This window comes from Macrobrachium rosenbergii, chromosome 46 (genome assembly GCF_040412425.1).
Source record: "Macrobrachium rosenbergii isolate ZJJX-2024 chromosome 46, ASM4041242v1, whole genome shotgun sequence".
Taxonomy (NCBI): Eukaryota; Metazoa; Arthropoda; class Malacostraca; order Decapoda; family Palaemonidae; genus Macrobrachium; species Macrobrachium rosenbergii.
Genome location: NC_089786.1, coordinates 15,311,009 through 15,318,508, shown reverse-complemented (window position 1 = coordinate 15,318,508; position 7,500 = coordinate 15,311,009). Strand labels below are relative to the sequence as shown.

At 33.7% G+C, this 7,500-nt stretch overlaps 1 protein-coding gene across 22 annotated transcripts in view; it reads right to left on the bottom strand.

Moving 5' to 3' along the window:
* The window catches only part of LOC136830235 (atrial natriuretic peptide-converting enzyme), an 848,233-nt gene that overhangs the window by 130,015 nt on the left and 710,718 nt on the right, over positions 1–7,500 (bottom strand). The gene's annotated exons all lie outside the window — the stretch shown is intronic.

The window sequence follows — 7,500 nt, the reverse complement described above, 5'->3', positions numbered from 1 at the left end:
ATATATATATATATATATATATATATACACATATATACATAAATTTATATATTTATATAAATATATATATATCATAAACGTGAACATCGGCATTCCGTGTTGTCAGAGATTCCTAGTGAAGCAAACGGTCTTTTGTCTAGTCCCGCAAAAACCCGACCACATCATGAATACTAAAACCACCACAACAAACAGCGCAAATTAAAGCGACTACAAACACGGCATCAGACAAACAGGGAAAAGAAAAACTAAGTAACAAGTAAACGCGTTCTCTGCTGGATACGAAATTAACAATGGAGAACTAAATGACTGAATTAAGCAGAAAGACAGAGACGTTTTAATTTTAGGCTCTGTCCACACAACCACACTCAATGGGCGGTCCTGTTTTCGTCACTCATCACAGAGGCAGTGGGGTTAAAACGTTTGACTTACAGTTCTAGTCAACTTCGAAACTAGAAAGTGCTGTGGCCTCAATATGCAGCATTTGAGAATTATCATCATTGGAAGGCAGTTTAACCAGATAACTGAATCATTTCAGCAGTCTCCCAAGGCCGGCCTGTTGGATTCGTTCTTAAATGGGAGGTGGAGAGTGGAACAGGACAGTGTTCAAAGAAGCTGGACAGCTAAGTTTGAAGAACCATATGTAACGGATGAAAAGTAAAAGGCAGGAAGCAATTCAAAGGGCCGGAGAGTAACTAAGAAGACCTTTTCGTTTTGCTCACAGTGTGCCGTGCAAAGCCACTGGTGGTTGGGATAAAATAAGCCGAACTCATACCAGCATGAAGCCTTTCCCAAAGGCAGCTGGCGTGCATATATATATATATATATATATATATATATATATATATATATATATATATATATATATATATATATACATATATATATACATATATATATATATTATATATATATATATATATATATATATAATATATATATATATATATATATATATATATATATATATATATATATATATATATATATATATATATATATATATATATAATATATATACATATATACACACACACACACATATATATATATATATATATATATATATATATATATATATATATATATATATATATATATATATATAGAGAGAGAGAGAGAGAGAGAGAGAGAGAAGAGAGAGAGAGAGAGAGAGAGAGAGAGATTGTAAGGTATTAAGGGGAATAAGGGAACTGTTGTGGACCAGCAGACTCAACCGCCCAACCGACACGCTAAATACATATATAGCGAAATAGGCTGTGAAGCTGCTTTTGGGCTCCTCGCACCACAGGCTTGTTTTTCTGGCTTGTTGATTGTTCTTTTTCCATTTGTTATTTACTAGTCTTGGTTTTCTGTTTTCGGGATAAATGGCCATTATGTTCAACTGAAGCTTTCATAACAAATTAACTGCCTTCTAATTATGTTCCGTAAAAATGTTTGCTCTCTTTCAGTGATGATAATAATCTATAAGAAAATGTGGTTCGTTTCTGGTTAATGTTAATAATATCAATAACTGTAATAATCCATAGAAATCTCGGTTCTTTTCTGAATAATAATAATAATAATAATAATAATAATAATAATAATAATAATAATAATGTTTCTTATGAATGCCTAATCCATTCAAATACTGATCAAAATCCTTTTTGTTATCATCAAGTCTGGTTACTAAAAAAATAAAAAGTAAAAAATGCGCCAATGTTTCTTCGGCGCAATCAAGTTTTCTGTACATCGTATAATCAAGATTTATCTTTCGGTGGTCTCGATATAATGCTGTTATGAGCCGCGGCCCATTAAACTCTCAGCCGGCCGTGGTGGCCTGTCCTATATCGTTGCCAGAAGCACGATTATGGGTAACTTTAACCTTAAATAAAATAAAACTACTTAGGCTGGAGGGCTGCAATTTGGTATGTTTGAAGACTGGAGGGTGAATGATCAACATACCAATTTGCAGCCCTCTTGCCTCAGTAGTTTTTAAGATCTGAGGCCGGACAGAAAAAGTGCGACAGAAAAAAGTGCGGACGGACAGACAAAGCTGGCACAATAGCTTTGTTTTGCAGAAAACTAAAAACCGAGAATTAACGGATGTTTCATATTATTCGAAGAATTTGGCCTAATCTCCAACACGCTTGGCATTCTTTTCATCAAATCGGACAGGTAGAGAGATTATTTTGGTTCTGCTCTGTAATCTGACAGCTGCGCACTATATTGTTGTATGAGCGCATTGCCGTATACTATACACGTATTAGTGTATTGCTGTGTTGCTGCACGGTTGCATTACTGAGTGATTCACTAATCTTTTCGGTGGCCCTCTTTAATTCTTTACCGCATCATTCTCTTTCGTCAAATATTAACATTTTCTTTTTTACTTCTTGATTTATCAACAATTTCATGTGTTAGTCTTAGATTCTTCGCCCTCTATCTTTTTCTTTACTTCATTATTCATCAACAATTTCGTGTGTAATCTTCGATTTTTCAGCCAACTATTCTCTCTCTCTCTCTCTCTCTCTCTCTCTCTCTCTCTCTCTCTCTCTCTCTCTCTCTCTCTATATATATATATATATATATATATATATATATATATATATATATATATATATAATGTAAATATATATATATATACATATACAGTATATATAATTATATATATATAATATATATATATATATATATATATAATCATAAAGCCCTAAAACTTCAAGCTTTTCTAATAACTTTACCCCATTTTCCGTCTGTGTGTCTGTCCGTCTGTCAGTCCTGCACCAAACGTATACAAACTCAAACTCACGTGAGGATGTGACCTTCAGCTTCTATAAATCATCCAATCGCCAGATGAAAAAGGTCACATCAGACGAAGGCATCGCCTTCAAAGCCAAACATCACCGATCTGAACTTTCAAGCATTCCATTTTTTCTTTTCTTTCCGCTAGCCCTCTCGTGCTCTGCGAATTCATCAACCGTATCAGCTGGATCACCTCTCCTCTTCTCGCCTGTGACGCCATTGGCCACGGAGAGAGAGAGAGACAGAGCGCGCACGCGCCAGATATTTTTCTTGCAAATCTTTCCACTCGCTGACCTGAGTGGCGTTTGTACAAGCCAAATATTTAAAATGCTTTAGGGTAAACGGGAGTTAAATTAATTTCAGATACGTATCACGAAACGAGATTGATTCATGGACGGATGAGGAACGTGACCTGAATTCAGACGGAAAAAACAGAAGTCATGACAATGATGATACAGTAAGGTGTAAATTTGCATATTTTCTCAGTTTGTTTTCCTGAGTTTAAAGAGAAATACGAGTGTTATGATAACGATACTAATACAGTTAGCAATTGATCTGCATAAATTTATATTTGATTTTTCTGAGTGCAAATAATAAAAGGATGTTAATGATATTAAGATAATAAGGTCTAAATTTGCATGTGATCACGTGTTTTTTCGGAGTTTAAACAGTTAAAACAAACTTAATATTCTTAAACAATGTATATCTTTACAAGTCTCTTTAACATTACTGTAATCTAAGCTTGCCTTTAAGGGGGGAGAGAGAGAGAGAGAGAGAGAGAGAGAGAGAGAGAGAGAGAGAGAGAGAGAATTATACAGTTACATGTATAAAACCAACAGAAATACGACTTACAGAGAGAGAGAGAGAGAGAGAGAGAGAGAGAGAGAGAGAGAGAGAGAGAGAGAGAGAGAGAGTCGCCATTAAAGGTAATATAGCATAAAATAATGAAAATAAGAGATTGTTACCAATGTGTGAGGAGGCTTCATGTCACCACTAGGGACGACTAAAAAATACGAATGAAATATATTCCCCACGAGAAAAATATGAATGAAATACATTCCCCACGAAAAAAATATGAATGAAATATATTCCCCATGAGAAAAATATGAATGAAATACAGTCCAACGAAAAAATACGAATGAAATATATTCCCACGAAAACATACGAATGAAATATATTCCCCAAGAGAATATGAATGGAAATACATCCCCACGAAAAAAAAATATGAATGAAATATATTCCCACTAGAAAAATATGAATGAAATACATTCCCCACGAAAAAATACGAATGAAATATATTCCACACGAGAAAAATATGAATGAAATATATTCCTCACAAGAAAAGTATAAATGAAATATATTCCTCACAAGAAAAGTATAAATGAAATACATTCCCCACGAAAAAAATATGAATGAAATATATTCCCCACTAGAAAAAATGAGTGAAATACATTCCCACGAAAGAATACGAATGAAATATATTCCCAACGAAAAAAATACGAGTGAAATATATTCCCAACGAAATAATACGAATGAAATATATATTTCACAAATCAGGCAAAGATAATTTCAGATGCTGGGCACTTTTATTAAAAAAATACCTTCAAAATCTCAGACAACACAATGTTCTTAGCAAAAGGAAGCGTCCCAATAAAAAATAAAATAAAATAAATAAATAAATAAGTAAATAAATAAGTAAATGCACAAAGATTTTAGTACACAGACAGCAACAATAAAAAGCAAATATACAAAATGACATCCACCCTTCACAAAATTTTAGACAGTATGAACCTGGAACGATGAATTTAAGTAGAAACATCACTCACATCCTATACTAAAATATAAGACCAAAGAGGTGCCAGAGAGATCCTGAAAACTGACCGAGATAGACACAAAAAGGAATTACACCTTCCGACGGTCTTTCCTCTCCTGATCTTCCGGAATCCACTTACCCAAAAGAACTACCAGGGTGATTGACACTAAGAGGATTTTCTGCACACACTTTTTAACCTTCTTTATCTGCTTACGTTTGTTTACCTGTCATCATTCACGGTATCTTTGCACGCACGACAGTATTTATATATATATATATATATATATATATATATATATATATATATATATATATATATATATATATATATTATATATATATAAAGGATACAAATATATATCAAAACGAGAGCGCTCATTATTGTGTTATTTTTCTTTAAATGTTTTCCAGTAGTAGTACTTTTCTTTTCTCTCTCTCTCTCTCTCTCTCTCTCTCTCTCTCTCTCTCTCTCTCTCTCTCTCTCTCTCTCTATATATATATATATATATATATATATATATAATATATATATATATATATATATATATATATATATATATATATATATATCCAGAATCTACTGGTCACTTTTTACCAGATACATATGTAATTGTAATATACAGTGCCCTCTTAACTTCTCGAATTCTTAGCGGTTTTGTGGATACGCCTGTCACTACAAATCCTTAGGATCCACGTGCAAGAAATATGACGAAATTATGATAACGTGGGTTCGTTTCCCGCTACCGGACATCATAATTTCTAAATATTTCTTGCACTTGGATCTTAAGGCTTTGTAGTGACAAGGGTATCCAGAAAAGCGCAAAGAATTCGAGAGAAGTTAAGAGGCATTGTCGCTATTACAATTATATATATATATATATAATTGCATAACATCCTCAGGAGATTGTCCAACAGTTCAACATGTGAGAATAAGACCTCTGGATATATATATATATATATATATATATATATATATATATATATATATATATATATATATATATATATATATATATATGTATATATATATATATATATATATATATATATATATATATATATATATATATATATATATATATATATATATATATATATATATATATATATATATATATATCCAGAGGTCTTATTCTCACATCGTTGAACTGTTGGACAATCTCCCTGAGGATGTTATGCAATTAGAAACGAAAAGTTTCAAGCGCAGATGCAATGCATTACTATCCTAAAACAATTGTACTTATGTCATTTCAAGTCAATGTCCCCTGTAGGCTCATCCCATATGAATAGGGTTTATCTTCTGAATAATAATAATAATAATAATAATAATAATAATAATAATAATAATAATAATTCAGTATCTTCCTCACTTGACCTTCTTGCCCCTGGTTTTCAGCGGGTCTCCAGGGAGAAAACTGCTAGTCCCATGCCCTCTTCTTCCCAGTTTACGACCCACCACAGTCATCTAAAACTAGATGCATAATTCGCTGCTTAGGCCATCAACATTTTCAGCAAGATTTAACGATATATTCACAATAGATAGATAAATAGAGAGAATATTACTCATTGCTTTACCTCACAGAATATTCTCTGAACAGTTCGTTAACTTTATTTTCACTCTCCCTGAAACTTGCTTCTTTTTTGTAAACGACAGAGCCCACACGTGTTCGTTCCAAACTCCCGCTGGGATTTATTGATGCCGAGACGTAAAACTCGTTTTACTGAGAGCTGACTCCAAAGTTTAAAGAGGAGGGTAATGAATGTGTAGAAAATGGAATAAAAAAAAATCTTAAATTCATAATTAAAATTTAATGATGTTAATGAAACACAGCATCTTATTTGCAACATCACTCATATTCCTTTGGTAATCACAAAATTAGTAACAATTTGTTTCTATATAATGTATGCTTAAAGGAGGATTTCTTCATCATCGAGAGGCCGATAGGGATGGTGGTGAAGAGAATGAGGTTGGTTTAATCCCGAAGAAAGTGACAGACCGTCTATTACAAGGAGGTAGATGGTTTATAACTCAACAACTAATTGTCAGGAAAATGGGAAAGTCAGGTTTACCATATCTGTGGTGTGGAAACCGAGACAGGCAAGAAAAGTGTTAGAGAATTTATCCTCTCAAGTGATGACGGACCTGTCTCTTTTTAAAACATCCATGGATTTGTTTTGATATTTCAGAATTCCACTAGAGGGAATTTTTTTTGAAAGACTGATCAACTCGGTTAAACCTTTGTATTTGTGACTTCAGTGGGACATCATAGTTTTTTGCATTAAGGAAATTACCATGACTAAATACTGAAAAATAAAAGGACAATGAATTACTAAATTTTCAAAACATCCCATGAGAGATAATACCTCTTTCGGATTGTGTCACGCTGATAAGGAACAACTGACGAAAAGGCGCCCTCACACAGGTTTCCATAAGGAAATAAAATTTCTATCCTGTCCCTATTATTATTCAGTGTTTTTTTAAATTCAATTTCAACTCGTTCCTCAGACCCTCTCATAATGGACCCTGTGTAGGTGCTCCTTCACACTGGATTTGTTCCCAAACAGGATCTCTTTCATATTGTCATTCATACAGAATTCCCTTCCACACAAGGTCCTGTACATATCCTTTCCATACAGGATTCAGAGATCCCCCCCCCATACATAACCTCTTCAATGTAACTCTCCCAAGGATTCCCTTCACGGTCCCTTCAACACTTCTTCCATACAGAATTTCCTCCAATAGGATCCCTTTCTCCTCAGAGTCACCAGGACTCCTCTCCAGCCAGGACCTCTGCTGTACGTGTTCCCTTCAATGCTCCCCTTCCTCACAGGATCCATACAAAACAGGGTTCCCTTCCCGAGTCACCTTCCATACGCCCTATCATAGAGGGATAGGATTCCCCAACACA